We start from the raw sequence: 14,556 nt of genomic DNA, 5'->3' as shown, positions 1-14,556 counted from the left end.
GCGGGGGGGCAGATTGAGATGAAGGGTTTGTTAATTTCATCCCGTTGACATCTGGCCGGCCCGTGGGCTTTCTTCCCCCTCGCGTCACGCGTGTGAGCCCTTCAGACCGATTCCCTTTCGCTGCTTCCACGCCTCCCTCCCCGAAGCGGCTGCTGGCTCCCTCCTTGGCTCGCCTTTCAGTGTCTCAGCCTGGGGACAATTCGATTAAACACACAGCCCCGCGGATAGTTTGTGTGTCCCCTCCCCCCGCCTCTGTCTGTTCTCCATGGATTTCCACTCGGGGCGCTCTCCCTGCGCACGGGGTGGAAAAAGCAATAACTCCGCGTGGGCATTGCAAGGTCAGCGGGGCCAAACGCCTTCAGCCTCCCGCGGCTGCTCCAGCCCCGCAGCCGGGCTCGTGTGGGGGCACCCGCAGAGCCAGCCCCAGCGGCAGAGGCTGCAGTGGGGGGCCGGGCCAGGGCTGGCAGCGCTGCGCCTGCAAACCAGCAGCCAGCGGGTTAAGGCGCCTGGCGTGTGTGGGGCTGCGAAAGTTCAGCAGGGGAGGTTTGCCTTGGCTCCTGGCCCTGCTGGGCTCCTGGCATTTCCGGGTTTAGACGCCTCCAGCTGCAAGCACCGAGCCGCTGCGCTCTGCAGCCGCAGGTAACGCTCCAGCTCCAGCTCCCCGGCCCGGAGCCCAGGCGCCAGGTAAGCGGAGAGCAGCCGGCAGCTTCTGCCCTTCCCCTGCGCGTGCCGCCTGGCTCCAGCAGCAATCCCCGGGGCGTATGTGTCCGATGGAGGGATCATGCTTTTCTGAGCGCAGTCTCCAGACTCCCAGGCTACTCTTCTCTCTGCCCTTCCTGTGCCTTCGCTTCTAAATCCCAAAGTCTGGCGGCTAAAGTAGGTTTCAGTCAACACTAGGGGGCTGGATCTTGTCAGCCCAAGAAGCAGGGGGGCGTTTTCCCTGACAGCTCTGCCCTGGGGTGCTCGCCCTGGAGCCAGTGCTATTCAGTGTGGCTCTGCCCCTTTGGCGGGAACTGGGGGTATCAGATTTCCCAGCTCCTGCCATTTCCAGGGGCCTCACTTCAGAATTCTATTGATCAGTGGCCCCCACACGTTCTCTCCCCACCCGCCCCCCGTTTTCTCTTGCCCTATGTTATTTCCATCAGGCAGGCTGAGTTATGAGCCAGTGACACATGCTTGTAAAACTCTCATTCCATCAGGCTCCCTCTGCCCAATGCGTGTCCTTAATTTTTGGCTCTCCATTTGCCCCTGGCAGCATAGGTGCTGGAACTAGGGGTGCTGGGGGTGCTGCAGCACCCCCTGACTTGAAGTGGTTTCCATCATATACAGGTTTGCAGTTTAGTTCAATGGCTCTCAACACACCCACTATACAAATGGTTCCAGTGACCGTGCCTGGCAGGTTAGTGGAAGATAATTATTCCCAGGGAAACACTGGTTAGTGTTGTGAAAGGTTAAGGGGGTAGTTAATTACACTCTGGGGGTGACCAAGGAATGCCACCAGCTGTATAGAGATACAACAGGCCTAATCTACTCTATTTGGAGGCTGTATATCAGTGTCTCTTCTCAGACTGAGAAATCATTCAGAGCTTTTACTGCTTTAGCCTCTGTATAGACTCCCTTTCCCTCCCCACTCCTATCAGTGCTGCTGCTTGGCTGAGTGTTTATATTGTATCACTAATGTATGATTACCCTGAAATTGTGAGTGGCTTCTTGGTGTAGGAGGATGTTTTATACAGAGCATTGTCTCACTCATTCATTATAAGTGTACTTTTGCTTGTTGTTTTGACTTAAGCCTTTAGCTCAGGTCCTGCAGCAATAACCATGGAGAGCAACAAGAGAGGACATTTTTGAGCCTTTTATTCTCCCTGAGCTGGAGAACGATAATAGTTCAGTACTTGTGATTCTAAAATCTTTATGAAAAGATTGTGGACTGGAGCTGCTTCTGGGTTTTTAGAAGGGTACATTTATGTCCCTATTCACGGCTCCCTGCTTCTCATCCTGTACATTTCCTGTAGGGCAGAGAGGTGATTATGACAGTTTAAAGCTGGAGGTATTGACTGGTCATAAGCCATTAAAAGTGACTATTCTGAAGGCAGCTCCCAACAGAGTCCAGCGAGAGAAATGTGTAGACAGGGGATTAGGACAAAATCGTTGGCAAAAATCAGTCACAGAGCTTCACTCTCATGCAGACTAGTCAATGGAACACCCTGTTACTTGCTCTTAAAAAAATGCTTTATGCTTTACTCTGCGTTTATCTGAAAGCTTGCAGTGTGAGGTATGTATGTATGTGGGGAAAGTTGGCCTAATACTGCACTGGGATGATTTTGGGAATGTTCTTGCTCATTCAGAATTAAATACGTCCCTCTTCCTAGTCACCGAAGGGCTCTTCTTACCCTGTCTGCCTAACTATTATTAGTAAAAGATGGCACCCTCCCTGGTTTAAGCCCTCTTCCCTCCCAAATACTGCTTTCTGGTAGGGTGATTAAATGTGGCTCTAGCCCTATAGGAGGGAGCAAACTGTGAGGCTAAGTGCATGGGACTGGGAGTTCTGCTATTGCTTTTGCATTTGTATATAGCACTATGGAGCGCATGGCACTTTACAGACAACAGAGATGTGGGCTCCGACCAGAGGAGTTTACAATGTAGGCCCTGGATGCTGCAAGTCATTGTGTGCAGGCAAAGCTCCCGCTGACTTCAATGGGGGGGGGGCCCTTCCCTCCTCCTTTTTCCAATATCTACATGCAAACCGGGTGATGATCCGCCTCCTCTCTTCATGAAGCCTCCTCCCTTGCCAGTGTCTGGATGCAGATGACCTTCAGTGTGCAGAAGGGGATGATGCATGGGTGGGGTGTTGGTAACAGCTGTAATGGTTCTCTGCTAGCTGAACTTTCCAAGTCAGAGCCAGGAAAGCGTGGCACTTGACAAAGGAAAGCCCCGTCTTTGAACCCTGGTGCCTTCCTCTCATCCACACACGAGTATGGATGACTGCAGTGACTGTGTATGTAACCTCCGATCCTTCCTGTGGGGCTTCCTGAAAGCAGCAGGGGAAAGAGGCCAATGACTGCAAGCCTCAGATCCATGTAAATGTCAGTGAATCTTGGCTAGGAATCTCCTGCAGAGACATAATAAGCTGGGAGTGTCTCTCTTGGCTATCCAAGACTTTCTGGTGGAGATGTCCAGGAGTTTGCTGGTGTGAGCTGAGGAATGTGTCCTTTACACACCTCACATGCATAAAGAAAACATCTAAACCGCTAGAACCTCTTACTAAACTGGTTTACCCTGAATTCTGGGTGTAATTCAAACCTTCCTGTCCCTTTTTTAATATAGATTTTTGTTGAGATCATACTACTAAGGAAACATATACTTTAAAAAATATGCATTCTGTGCTGCTAAAAAGGTGCTGGCTGGACAGCCCAGGAGACTGGAACATAGCAATTGCCATACCTGATCAGACCAGTGCTCCATCTAATCCCAAACACTGCCTCTGACACCAGCTGCTTCAGCGGAAGGTGAAAGGAACCCTGCAGTAGGCAAATGTGGAGTAATCTCTCCCCCCTACAAGGCTCAGCCTAATGTCTAGACAGATTTAAGACCTGAAGCATGAAGATTTAGATCCCTTCCGACATCTGAATTGATGAAGTTCTGTATTGATTCATAGGATAGATGGTTGCCTGTTTGTATTCTTCAGCCACGATATGTGGAAACTACCTCAGTGGGTGAAAGATCTGTTTACTCCCAGAGCCTCTCAGTCTTCGTTGTCAGTATCAATAGAGAGACCAGTCAATCAATTTATACTGTCTGCCATAAGCGCTGACTTCCCCTCTTTCCTGTGGGTGCTCGGCCCCTGTCTGTTCCCGCCCCTACTTTGCCTCTTCTCTGCCCCTATTCCAACTCCTTCCCCAATCCCCACTGTGGTCCCACCTCTTCCCCGCCTCCTCCCCTGAGTGCGCCTCATTCCCGCTCCTCCCCCTCTCTCCTGGAGCATGCTAACCCTGCCAAACAGCTTTTGGCGGTGGCCTGGTGGGAAGCGCTGGGAGGTAGGTGGTGGAGCGGGGGTGCGGCATACTCCAGGAGGAGGTGGTGGGGCGGGGAGGGGAGCTGGGCTGCCAGTGGGTGCAGAGCACCCACTAATTTTTCCCCGTGGGTGCTCTGGGGCTGGAGCACCCATGGAGTCGATGCCTATGCTGTCTGCCACTAGTGAGCAGAAAATTTTCTTATGTAAGTGAAGGGCCCTTGCCATCAATTTCTGCAGAATATAAGCTATTAAAAAAAAACTTCTACTATCTGTTGCAAAGATTAATTTCCAAATGAGAACTAGATGTACCATCTTCCTTAGTCTGCAGACAGAAGACAGCTCCCTGTTTCTCTGCTATTGCTCATAGCTTTGCCAAGAAGCAGCAGAGAAAAAATATGGGATCTGATCAATTGATAGTGAAACAAATCATACCAGTACCAAATTCATTACCCATGTGACATTTTTCATGCTGAGAAGACTTTACAGATATCAGTAATTGCAACTGATTTGACATATAGTAGGACAGAGTTACTTTCCCCAGTACAATGGCAAAAATCTCATACATGGGATTCACCAACTAAACCTTTTCTGGTCTGTTGATGGGACTACCCTAGGGGCTGAATCCCATTTAATCTACTTGAAGGTGCTTAGCTTGGCTTTAGAGAGACTGGACAAGGTCCTCAACTGGTATAAATGTGCACAGCTCCACTGACTTCAGGTGAGCTATGGCAGATTACACCAGCCGTGGATCTCTGTGCAGAGACTAAGGTGCACATTTTGTTTCACTAAATATTTGAATCTTGAGCAATTGGTTTTACTGCAACATAAAAAAGAGCAGCACTATGAATATTGGCCGGCTTCTCTTTCCTTTGATTGTCACTGCGCTTACTGTAAGGTCTGGTGAAGCCTATAAGAGTGAAATGGAGATGATGCAACCTGGATATGTTCTGATCATCTTGACTGTGCATCTGTGCAGGGAGTCCTGAGGTGGCTTCAGTGAGTGGGGTACATTATTAATGTACAGCATTGTATGTATTCATTGAACAGGGATACCTGTGGTGTGAAAAATGTTTCTCTGGAGTCTGGACCTTGACTATACCTTGACCAAGAAGTTTGGACCTTGACAAAAATAATTGACTACTCCTGTTCTAGGGCACATTGCATGTTGCCAGCTCAAAACATTAAAAAAAAATCATGAATTGGGCACCTAAAATCATGAGAATTTTCAAAATAAGCTGTGGGGTTCATTTCCTCTGTTTTCTGGTCTCTGAGCCTTTCCCGGGCCCTCAGATCATGTGTTCAAGCTTTCCTCTGCAACCAGAAGAGCTAGAGACATTTTTTTTCATTTTTAAAATGAAATCACATGACTCCAGAGCTGGACTTCCAGAAAACCAGCACATATTGCGAGACTTGTGATAAAATCATGAGAGCTGACAACACTGCACCCCTCAGGCTGGCATCTGTTGTGGGTTGTGTGGAGATTCTGGCCCTGTGAACTTTGAGTCAGAGCTCTGTTGAATTCTCCTGGCCCTAACCCAGGTTGGGAGAATGAATTTTGCATCCCTCAGATGCTGGTAGGTATGCAGGCTTTCCCAGCAGGTGTTCCCCCTTTGCCTCCTGTGGCAGTGCTTCATGACTCATGTCTAGAATGTTGGCATAGACTCCAAGAATGCTTTATTTGACTCATAGTTTGTTCGTGGAGGGGGATGTTTATTGCTAGCATGCTAAATTTAGGCATTGATGTTCTGAGCTGATAGGCAAGGCTGGAGGAGACATAAGTGATAGATTATGTCTGCATGGGAGGATGTTACTAGCATCCATATCTCGTTCTCGAATGGTATGTCTGTCTACAGAGTACTCAGGGCCCTGGATGGGATTGTACTCAGGTGGCTATCTGTCCAGCCACCCATGCTGTCTGTATGTGTGCAGGTGTGATTTTTTTATATATATATCTATAGCAATATCTAGTGATAGACACACCCTTAGAATGTGTATATACTGCAGTCATGAGGAATGATTGCAGCTTGAGAAAACATACTTAAGCTAGCCTTAAGCTAGCTAGCTCAGCCCCTGGAACAGGAAAGCCCCAGCAGTGAGGGCTGTACAGGCCCGGCCAGATCTCTGAGGAATTACTCATGGGGCTAGCAGAGTTCATGGTGGTGGGGAGAAAGACACCCCTGTCTATGAGAAGTAGCTGACAAAGTATTGAATCCTCTGACATACACTCAGACGGTCCCAGAACGTGGCCAGATGGAGACCAATGAGCTTACTCTAGGCCTGGGGATGTCATGGCAATGTAGCATGGGGTAGCTGTCACGTGTCTGTGTTGAGGAGGTACTTACTTGAAAGGATCAGTGAATGTATGAATACGTTGAGAGTTTTTGTGCCATTTTTAAATTATTATCCTTCTGGGTGTATATGATATCAGGTGAGTAACTCCTGTGATAGGGAGGGTGTTGCTGTATACAGGAGGAAGTTGTTCTCTTAGGTACTTACATGGCCCACATCGCTATAGTATCTGAGCATTTCACAGTCCTTAATGTATTATTTTCACAACACCCATGTAAGGTAGGGCAATGCTACCATCCCCATTTTATAGCTGGAGACCTGGGCCACAGAGAGGCTAAGTGACTAGCCCGAGGTCACATAGGGATTCTGTGGCAGAGCAGGCAATTGAACCTCCCAAGAGCCAGGGTAGCACATTAACCATTGGACCATCCGTCTACCTTGCTTGGAGAGTTGTTTTGATTAACAGATATTGGTTACTATACGACATGGTTCATCATCACCATTTACATTTCTGTCTGACAGTCTAAATGTACACCAAGTAGTCTGGATCAAAGTGCAAGAATCTTAATTATTTGTCTTCCTGATCTGAGTTTTTGTAGGGGGAAACTTCTGATGTAACTCTCAATGTCTCAGTACTAGAATATTGGGACTTATTGATCTAATGTGCTAACGTCAAAGCAGGGGTCCTATAAATAAAAGGAAAGCAAATTGGCATCTTGCTAAGGAACAGCAGAAAAGAAAAAACAAATCAACTGTGGTCGTTTCCGCAGAGGTTAGGATGAAGCTAGACAAAGTCTTACTAAGCAAGAGATTCTATTTAGTTCTCTGGTTTCTTTCTTTTTTTTTTTTGCTGGCTCCCGGAAGATTGGAGAGTTGCATACATTTTCTGCATGGTTCTTTATCCTGTATTGTATCATGTGAGTAAATGCTGTGTTCATTAAGCTGTAAATGACTGGGTGTAACATGATGCCACTATTGGGATGAAAATCTTTACTTGGAGTGAATTGGCTGCCTTCATAAAAGAATGTAAACCTAACTCAGTGCGGGGTTTTCTGTATATGTGCATCTACTCTTTCCTGGTCCTAATCTAAAGGTACGGAGTATGGTGACTGCTCAAAGTGTCTGGAGAAATCCAGCTGCACAACCATCGCAAATACAGCTGAGACGCAGAGGCAAAAGTAAGAGGACATCTGTGAAAATTTTGGAGCTGCACAGCTCCGCCTTTTTGGCCGATGTGGTGAGAGTGCCCCCTCCTGGCTGCTTGTGTGAGACTGGGAAGGTTGGTGATGGTTCATACCAAAGCACTGGGGACGTACTGGGGGGAAAGGATGGAGGGTGTATGCAGATTTTCCTTTTCTATCATAGCAGATTCTAGGGTTGCCAATTTTGGTTGGATGTATTCCTGGAGGTTTCATCAAATGACATAATCTTTAATAAAAAATTAATCTTTAATTCCTAGAGACTCCAGGACAATTCTAGAGGATTGGCAACCCTAGTAGATTCCCATGCTAATGCTCTTCATTGGAAATCTTTTACATTAAAATTCCCTAATTTAGCCAGACTGAATCCAGCTCCCCTCCTAGGCGCAATCTTGCAAATAACCAGGCTGAGACTGGCCTATCCTAGATGAGGCAAAATGCATTTAATCCTTCTCAGCTCTAGCAGTCATGGCTACATTCTAGCTTGGATTTGTGGGCCGTTCTGGACTAGCTGGGACCTGAGAGGTAGGTGTGAATGCGACGTACCCCTCCTGGGAAATCGCAGGGGACCATGATAGGTTGTAGCTCTGAATTGGCAAGGCAGATGGGGGCGGGGAACCCTCCCGCAGGTGATACCACTACTGACAGGGCAGTGGCTGCTTGCTCTTATCTTTGTTTCCTAGCACGAAGAGGGGGAGCAAGTGTTGCCAATGCCCATGTCAGGGAAGGGGGATTAAAATTCAGTTTTAAAATGTTCCCAAGATCATCAGACCTTGGGAGTGTTTAATTAATTTAATGATGGCTTTCTAGAGAATAACCGGGGAGGGGGGATTGGCTATCACCTGACAAGGGCCATGTAACCTTACCCAATAACTTTTCACCTGTGGTAGTTTGTAAGAAAAATCCTGCCACAAATGCCTGAGTCTGGCTTCCCATCTCTTAGACACAATGGCAGCTTTCAGGTCCAACAGCAACCTGTTTCTCTGCAGTTTTTCCCTTCTTACCTAAAGAGAATTCCCCAGTGTCTCTAATCTACCTCTAAACTGGTACTTAAAAGTCTAGCAGGACCAGAGTGAGCTGATCAGATGGTAAGATACAGCCCCATTCTGCCCCTTTCACTTGTGGGTTAGTAGCTGTAAGCTCCAGTATGGATGGATAATAGGTTTAAATTCTTTGCTCTGTCAGTGGAAATATTTGGCTCATCCTGTTGCTTTCCATGCAAATCTGGCTGCTGATTTAAGCTGCCATGTCAAAGTGATCCATTTACATTTTTTCCCCTCCAATAAGATGTGAACCAGAGTTGCATAGAATTTAAAGGTAAGACCTCAGCAGCTGTGTGAGCGGGATAAGGCCTGGACTGATGACAGAAAGAAATGCTCATGGTCCCTCATACCTGATCCTGGTCTCTTTAGCTTGTTTGTGCTGGTGAAGTAAATCGTTCATGTCGGCCCAGCTTTGCGATACTCTGTTAGCTTCTTGAACTGCTCCCTTCCAGTAATGGACCATTCAATGGTGTAGGTCCTGCATAATCCATTGATCAATCTAGGAATTTATGGTCCTCTTTCCCATAGTTCCCCAGTGCCTCATGATTATTAATGGATGTTATCTTCACAATACCCCTGTGAGGTAGGGATGGATTGTTCCCATTTTAAAGATGAGGAGCTGAGGCATAGAGAGAGGGAGATTAAATGTCTTGTCCAAGGTCACATGAGAAGTGAATTGAAATCTCCCAGGGTAGTGTCTGAGTCACAGGGCTATCCAGTATAAAAAACACACCCACCCACACTCCTTTCTCTGTGTTTGGGGGGTGAGAAGAGGAAAGTGAGAAGAGAGAAATTGCATTGAACAAACTCTAACAGAATATCAAAGTGGCAGTGTTAGAACTATAGAAAGTCCCCTGAGAGACATTCATGAGATTGAGTTGCACACTGTATGTTTTAATTCACATTTTTAAAAAGATGTCGCTTACTGTAGAATTGCTGTCCAGACATTCCTTAACATTTTTAATCCCCTCTAGTCTTCATTTTTCTCTGGTACTGGCTGCCACTGGTTCTGTTGAGCTGGAGTAGCGAGAAAGGGTGATCTTGGTGTGTATGTTACTTCAATGATTCTCTCTTAGATTTGTGCCAAAACATTTTAGGTGCGCAACTGGAGATGCCTTAAAAAACCCTGGTTTTTTTTAGAGGGTGAGTGCTCTGCCCTTTCTGAAAATCAGGTCCTTTTAAGTTGAGCTGAGCAACCAAAACTTGGAGGCACCCAGTCACTGCTTCCTTCAGAAAAATCCTTGCTGTTGACCTGATTTAGGACAGCTCTAATAAAACCCGTACAGTTGAATCAGTAGTATGAATTCTACCTGGAAATCCATTTGCCCTAAGAACAAAATTTAAAAATCCATAAACAAAACGCTTTAACTAAATCAAAAACCTTTTTGGCCTCAGTGGATGAACTCTCTTCCCTTTAAGCAAGTACCATGAAAAACACCGGATGAGCAATGTGGTTGAATTAGCATTACTATGGAAACCTTAACTTTGCATTTCCTGACCTTTATCCATGTAACCCTAATGGTGCATTAACGTGGCTTTGATTTTTGTTATGGTTTTACTTAATAAGCTCGGTGTTTCAGTGTGCAAAGCTCAAGACTAGCTTCAGGGAAACCTAGTATTTTTAACGTGGTTCAGATTTATAAAGGAATCTAGGAGGGGACTATGCTGTGGGTTTATTTGCATTATGTTTGTGCCTAGAGGCTCCAGCTGAGATCAGGGGTCCACTGTGTTAGGCACTGAACATGAGCTTGCCCCAAGGAGCTTACAGTCCTGAATTTGAAATGACGAGAGCCACGCTGGTGAGGAGAGGTGTAAGAAGATGCCTTTAATCAGTAACGGCTGATTTTGTAATCTCATGGGCATGTGTGGCAAGTTTGTAGAAATTTTGGTGGTGCCCAGAACCCGCCCCCCAACTCCACCCCCCCAAACTCTGCCCCCACTTGCCTAAGGCTCTGGAAGGGGTTTGGTGGGGAAGGTCTGGGGTGCAGATCCTGGGCTGGGGATTGGGGTGCAGGGTGCAGGCTTTGGGATGGAGTTTGGGTGCTGGGTGCAGGCTCCGGGTTGGGGCAGGGGGTGGGTGTGCAGGAGGGGGTGAGTGGTGCAGGCTTTGGGAGGGAGTTTGGGGATAGGAAGGGGTGTGTGGGAAAGGGGAGGTGGTGCATGCTCTGGGAGGGAGTTTGGGGATAGGAGGGAGTGCAGGGATGAGGGCTGTGGGGCTGAGGATGAGAGATTCATGATGCAGAATGGGGCACAGGGCTAGGGCAGAGGGTTGGGGTGTGGGGTGAGGGCTCTGGGGCTGAGAATGAGGGGTTCATGCTGTGGGGGGGCTCAGGGCTGGGGCAGAGGATCAGGGTGCAGAGGGATTGGGGTTGGGGCTGAGGGGTTCATGCTGCGGGGGGTGCTCAGAGCTGGGGCAGAGGATCAGGGTGCAGAGGGATGAGGGTTGGGGCTGAGGATGAGGGGTTCATGCTGCGGGGGGAGGCTCAGAGCTGGAGCAGAGGATCAGGGTGCAGGGAATGAGGGTTAGAGCTGAAGATGAGGGATTCATGATGTGGGGGTGCTCAGCGCTGAGGCAGAGGATTAGGGTGCAGGGGGATGAGGGTTTGGGGTTTTGGAGAGGCTCAGGACTAGGGCCGAAGGGCAGGGTAAGGGCAGCCTGCCCTGCCAGTAGGGGATGGCAGGCACTAGAACTCTAGGGCAGCAGACAGCAGTTCTTCTGGGAGCCGCTCTACTCCGGCAGCAGAAGCAGGCAGGGGAGAGGCGTGCGCTGCTTTCTCTCAGGCAGGGACGCGGCGGGGCAGTGGGAGAGACCTGCGGGGGCCAGGGCCCGATCCAGACAGGGCCGGGGGGGAGACCCAGCTCCAAATATTGCTGGAGCAGGGCCCCCAGCCCTGAATATTCCTGGTGCTCGAGCACCGCAAACATATATAACCTGCCGCCTACGCTCATGGGCAGATGCTTGCGACTCTTTGGAGTCCCTTTGACTCCAGTGGGGTTCTGCATGATTAAAGGGGTCCATTCTTCTAGAGTGGACTACAGGATCAGGATGTAAGGCCTGTCCACATATTGATGATTCTGTGAATTAAGAATATTTTTTGTTCATCTTTCCTCACTTCCCATAGGTGAGATAGCAAAAGTCGGGGGGTTGGTTTTGGGGTGGTTTGTGGCTTGGGTGTGCATGTGTTGTGTGGGGGGGGTTCAACTGGTTGGTTGAAGGAGGGTTTGGGTTCAGGTGGTGACTTGGCAAATGGGTTTGGGGAGGGCATGCCATGTATTTGGGCAAAATGGAAAAAGGCACAGGCAGGAATAGGAGAGGGACTGAAAGGGGTATCATAAATGGAGTCACTGGCACTGTATCCAAAACATACACTGGCTCATCCTAGAGCTAGAGAACTATGCACCTAACCAGTGTACCTGGATCTGGAGGTTAATATGACTTGGGTCTACCAACATGTGCAAATCACCCTGGCTGCATGTCTCCACTAGAGACAACCATAGTTTCTGTAAAAGCAGCAAAGAATCCTGTGGCACGCTCCAAAACGTCTGTTAGTCTATAAGGTGCCACAGGATTCTTTGCTGCTTTTACAGATCCAGACTAACACGGCTACCCTCTGATACTTGACATAGTTTCTGTGTGTAACCTAAACCTGTCTCTCCTGACTGAGCTAGTGTGTGAGTCCCCCCACACACATACCTGTGCTGCAGTCATTTGAAGACACGTGTGCCCGTGGGTGACAGCCTTTGCGACTGGATCAGTACCTCCTCTCTTCCACTTTGGAGTCTGGGCCATTAGATCATGCTTGAGAAATTCCCTCAGAAGGACCCGCATTTACCTTTGCTCTCCATAGGTCATGTTATCCTTGGTTCCTGCAGGTATGGGGATTATTTGCAGTCCACAAATCCTCCCTCCACAGGCTGTAAATCACATAACTGATAAAAAGCCTTTTCTTTTGATTAATCTACTGGCTGGAATCTCTGAGCTGGTAACGTTTTGAAGAATGTTTTATCTCTAAGGAGCTGGACACTTCCACCCATCCGGTCACTCTTTGTACATCAGGACTTGTGTTTGCTGGACAAATATTAAGCTTGAGGGCTGCTGTGGAGATATGTTGGAAACTGAAGGGGATTAAACCTGACCACACAATGGTGAGTTGCCCTGTCGGGGCCTCAGTGTGTTTTTTCCTTCTGGCCCTGTGATAAGGCCCCAGCCCAGCTAATCGGAGCAGAGAAGGCCAAGGACATCTTTGTATTGGCGTGAAGCCCTGAAGCTGCTGTCTTTAATAACAAACCAGAGTCCCGGTTCAGCATCACAAATTGGCCGGGGCTGGCTTTTTCTTTCCAGTGGAGAAAACTGGAGGGAGGGGAAGGCTCTGGATGGTGCCAGGAGAGAGGAGATCAGCAAAGGCTGGTTTTAATAGAGAACTCATGGGGACAGGGCTGGCGCTTCCATTTAGGCGACCTAGGCAGTCGCCTAGGGCGCCAGGATTTGGGGAGGCGGCATTTTGCTGCCCTCGGCGGCAATTCAGCGGCGGGGGGTCCTTCTGCGCTCTGGGTCTTCGGCGGCAGTTCTGCAGCAAGTCCTTCACTCGCGCTGGGACCTACCACCGAAGTGCCCCGAAGACCAGGAGCGCGGAAGGATCCCTCTGCTGCAGAATTGCCGCCAACGAGCGGGAGCGCGGAAGGACCCCTGCCTAAGGTGCCAAAAACCCTGGCGCCGCTCCTGCATGGGGATGTATGTTCCACTTTACTCTGCTGTGGAGGACCAGTCCCTGTTTAGACAAATGTTTAATGTTTCTTCCTCTCTCACCCCAAAGCTCTATGTGTTTCTCTTTGTAAGCAGGTAGCAAAGCACAAAACATGGGGACAAACATGGGACAGAATTTCCAAAGGGAATTAGGCACCTACTGAAATTCCAGAGGAGATGGGTTCTCTTAGGCTGCTTTGGAAATCTAAGCCATGGCTGTCTGACTCCATGCTCTTACCTCTTTGCATTTCCCACCTTGTCTGAGGAAGCCCTTCTGAAACAGAGAAGGACAGAAGCCCTCCTCATTCAGAACATAAACCAGCCACTAATGAATGGAGGTTAGGAGGGAACTTTCTCTGGGGCTTGGGACGGGTTATCCCATTACTGCCACCTTCAGAATGTCTTGCATCTTCCTCTGAAGCAGCTGGTATTGCCCATTGTCTGAGACAAGATGGATGTACTGTAACATCTGTGTTCCTAAAGGAAACAGCTTACCCCAGAGCAAAATACCCTATAACTTGATCCATTATTGAGCTCTGCCTTCTAGTCTGCTTCTGATCTGATGATTCATTTTGATGGCACTGATGTGTGTATCCCTCTCTCAATTCCTTCCCTGCTTTTAGATTTGGAATGTTGGCAGGTCCAGGAGTGAGAAGTGAAGGACAATTCCTGTCTTTCTCTGAAGAGTTACAGGAACATCTGAAGCCCTGGGGGGTGGGGTAGAGTGGGTGGGGGGCGAATGGTGACAATGGGAAAGAGCTTCACAGAGAATTGTTATCCCAAAAGCTGCCCTGTGTCTCTGCTTCATTGCAGAGCTCCTGCCTAGAATCTTCCCTAGCTCCCTTGGCTTCTTGCTTTGTACTTAAAGAAACAGTACACAAATGGGATGGGGATTTGGATAAGTGGAAGAAAACTGCCTGGTGCCGCTACCAATAAATAAATAAATTAAATAGTGGTGGCCATTGCTATCTGCGGAGGCAGACTTATTGATTATGTTTTTGATTAATCATTAGGGTAGCTGCGTTTCAAACAACTGTGGCACTTTTGTGGCAACACCTGATAGGTTCCCAAAATACTCTTATAAAACTCTTATAAACACTAGATCTGGTTAGGAAAAAAAATTGTTGAATATTTTGACTTTTTTGGCAAAAATTCAAAAGCTGAAATTTCAGCCAAACCTCAAAAATTTTGACTTGGATATGCTGTTGCAATTCCTCATCTCCCTGTTGCCCTTTATAAACTGTGGGCCACAGCTGGACTACATCT

At 48.2% G+C, this 14,556-nt stretch overlaps 1 protein-coding gene across 6 annotated transcripts in view; it reads left to right on the top strand.

The window, feature by feature from the left end:
• The first annotated feature begins 527 nt into the window (after positions 1-527).
• CRACR2B (calcium release activated channel regulator 2B) overlaps positions 528-14,556 on the top strand; it is an 80,583-nt gene continuing 66,554 nt past the window's right edge. For 5 of the 6 annotated variants that reach the window (XM_030560664.1, XM_030560668.1, XM_030560666.1 and 2 more), the window contains exon 1: positions 601-684. The gene's annotated coding sequence lies outside the window, so the exon portion shown is untranslated. Of the gene's footprint in view, positions 685-14,556 lie in introns of all 6 variants that reach the window. The other variant, XM_030560669.1, reaches the window with a different exon arrangement.

The sequence above is a fragment of the Gopherus evgoodei genome, chromosome 4 (assembly GCF_007399415.2).
Source record: "Gopherus evgoodei ecotype Sinaloan lineage chromosome 4, rGopEvg1_v1.p, whole genome shotgun sequence".
NCBI classification, from domain to species: domain Eukaryota; kingdom Metazoa; phylum Chordata; order Testudines; family Testudinidae; genus Gopherus; species Gopherus evgoodei.
This window is presented reverse-complemented; position numbering and strand designations above follow the sequence as displayed.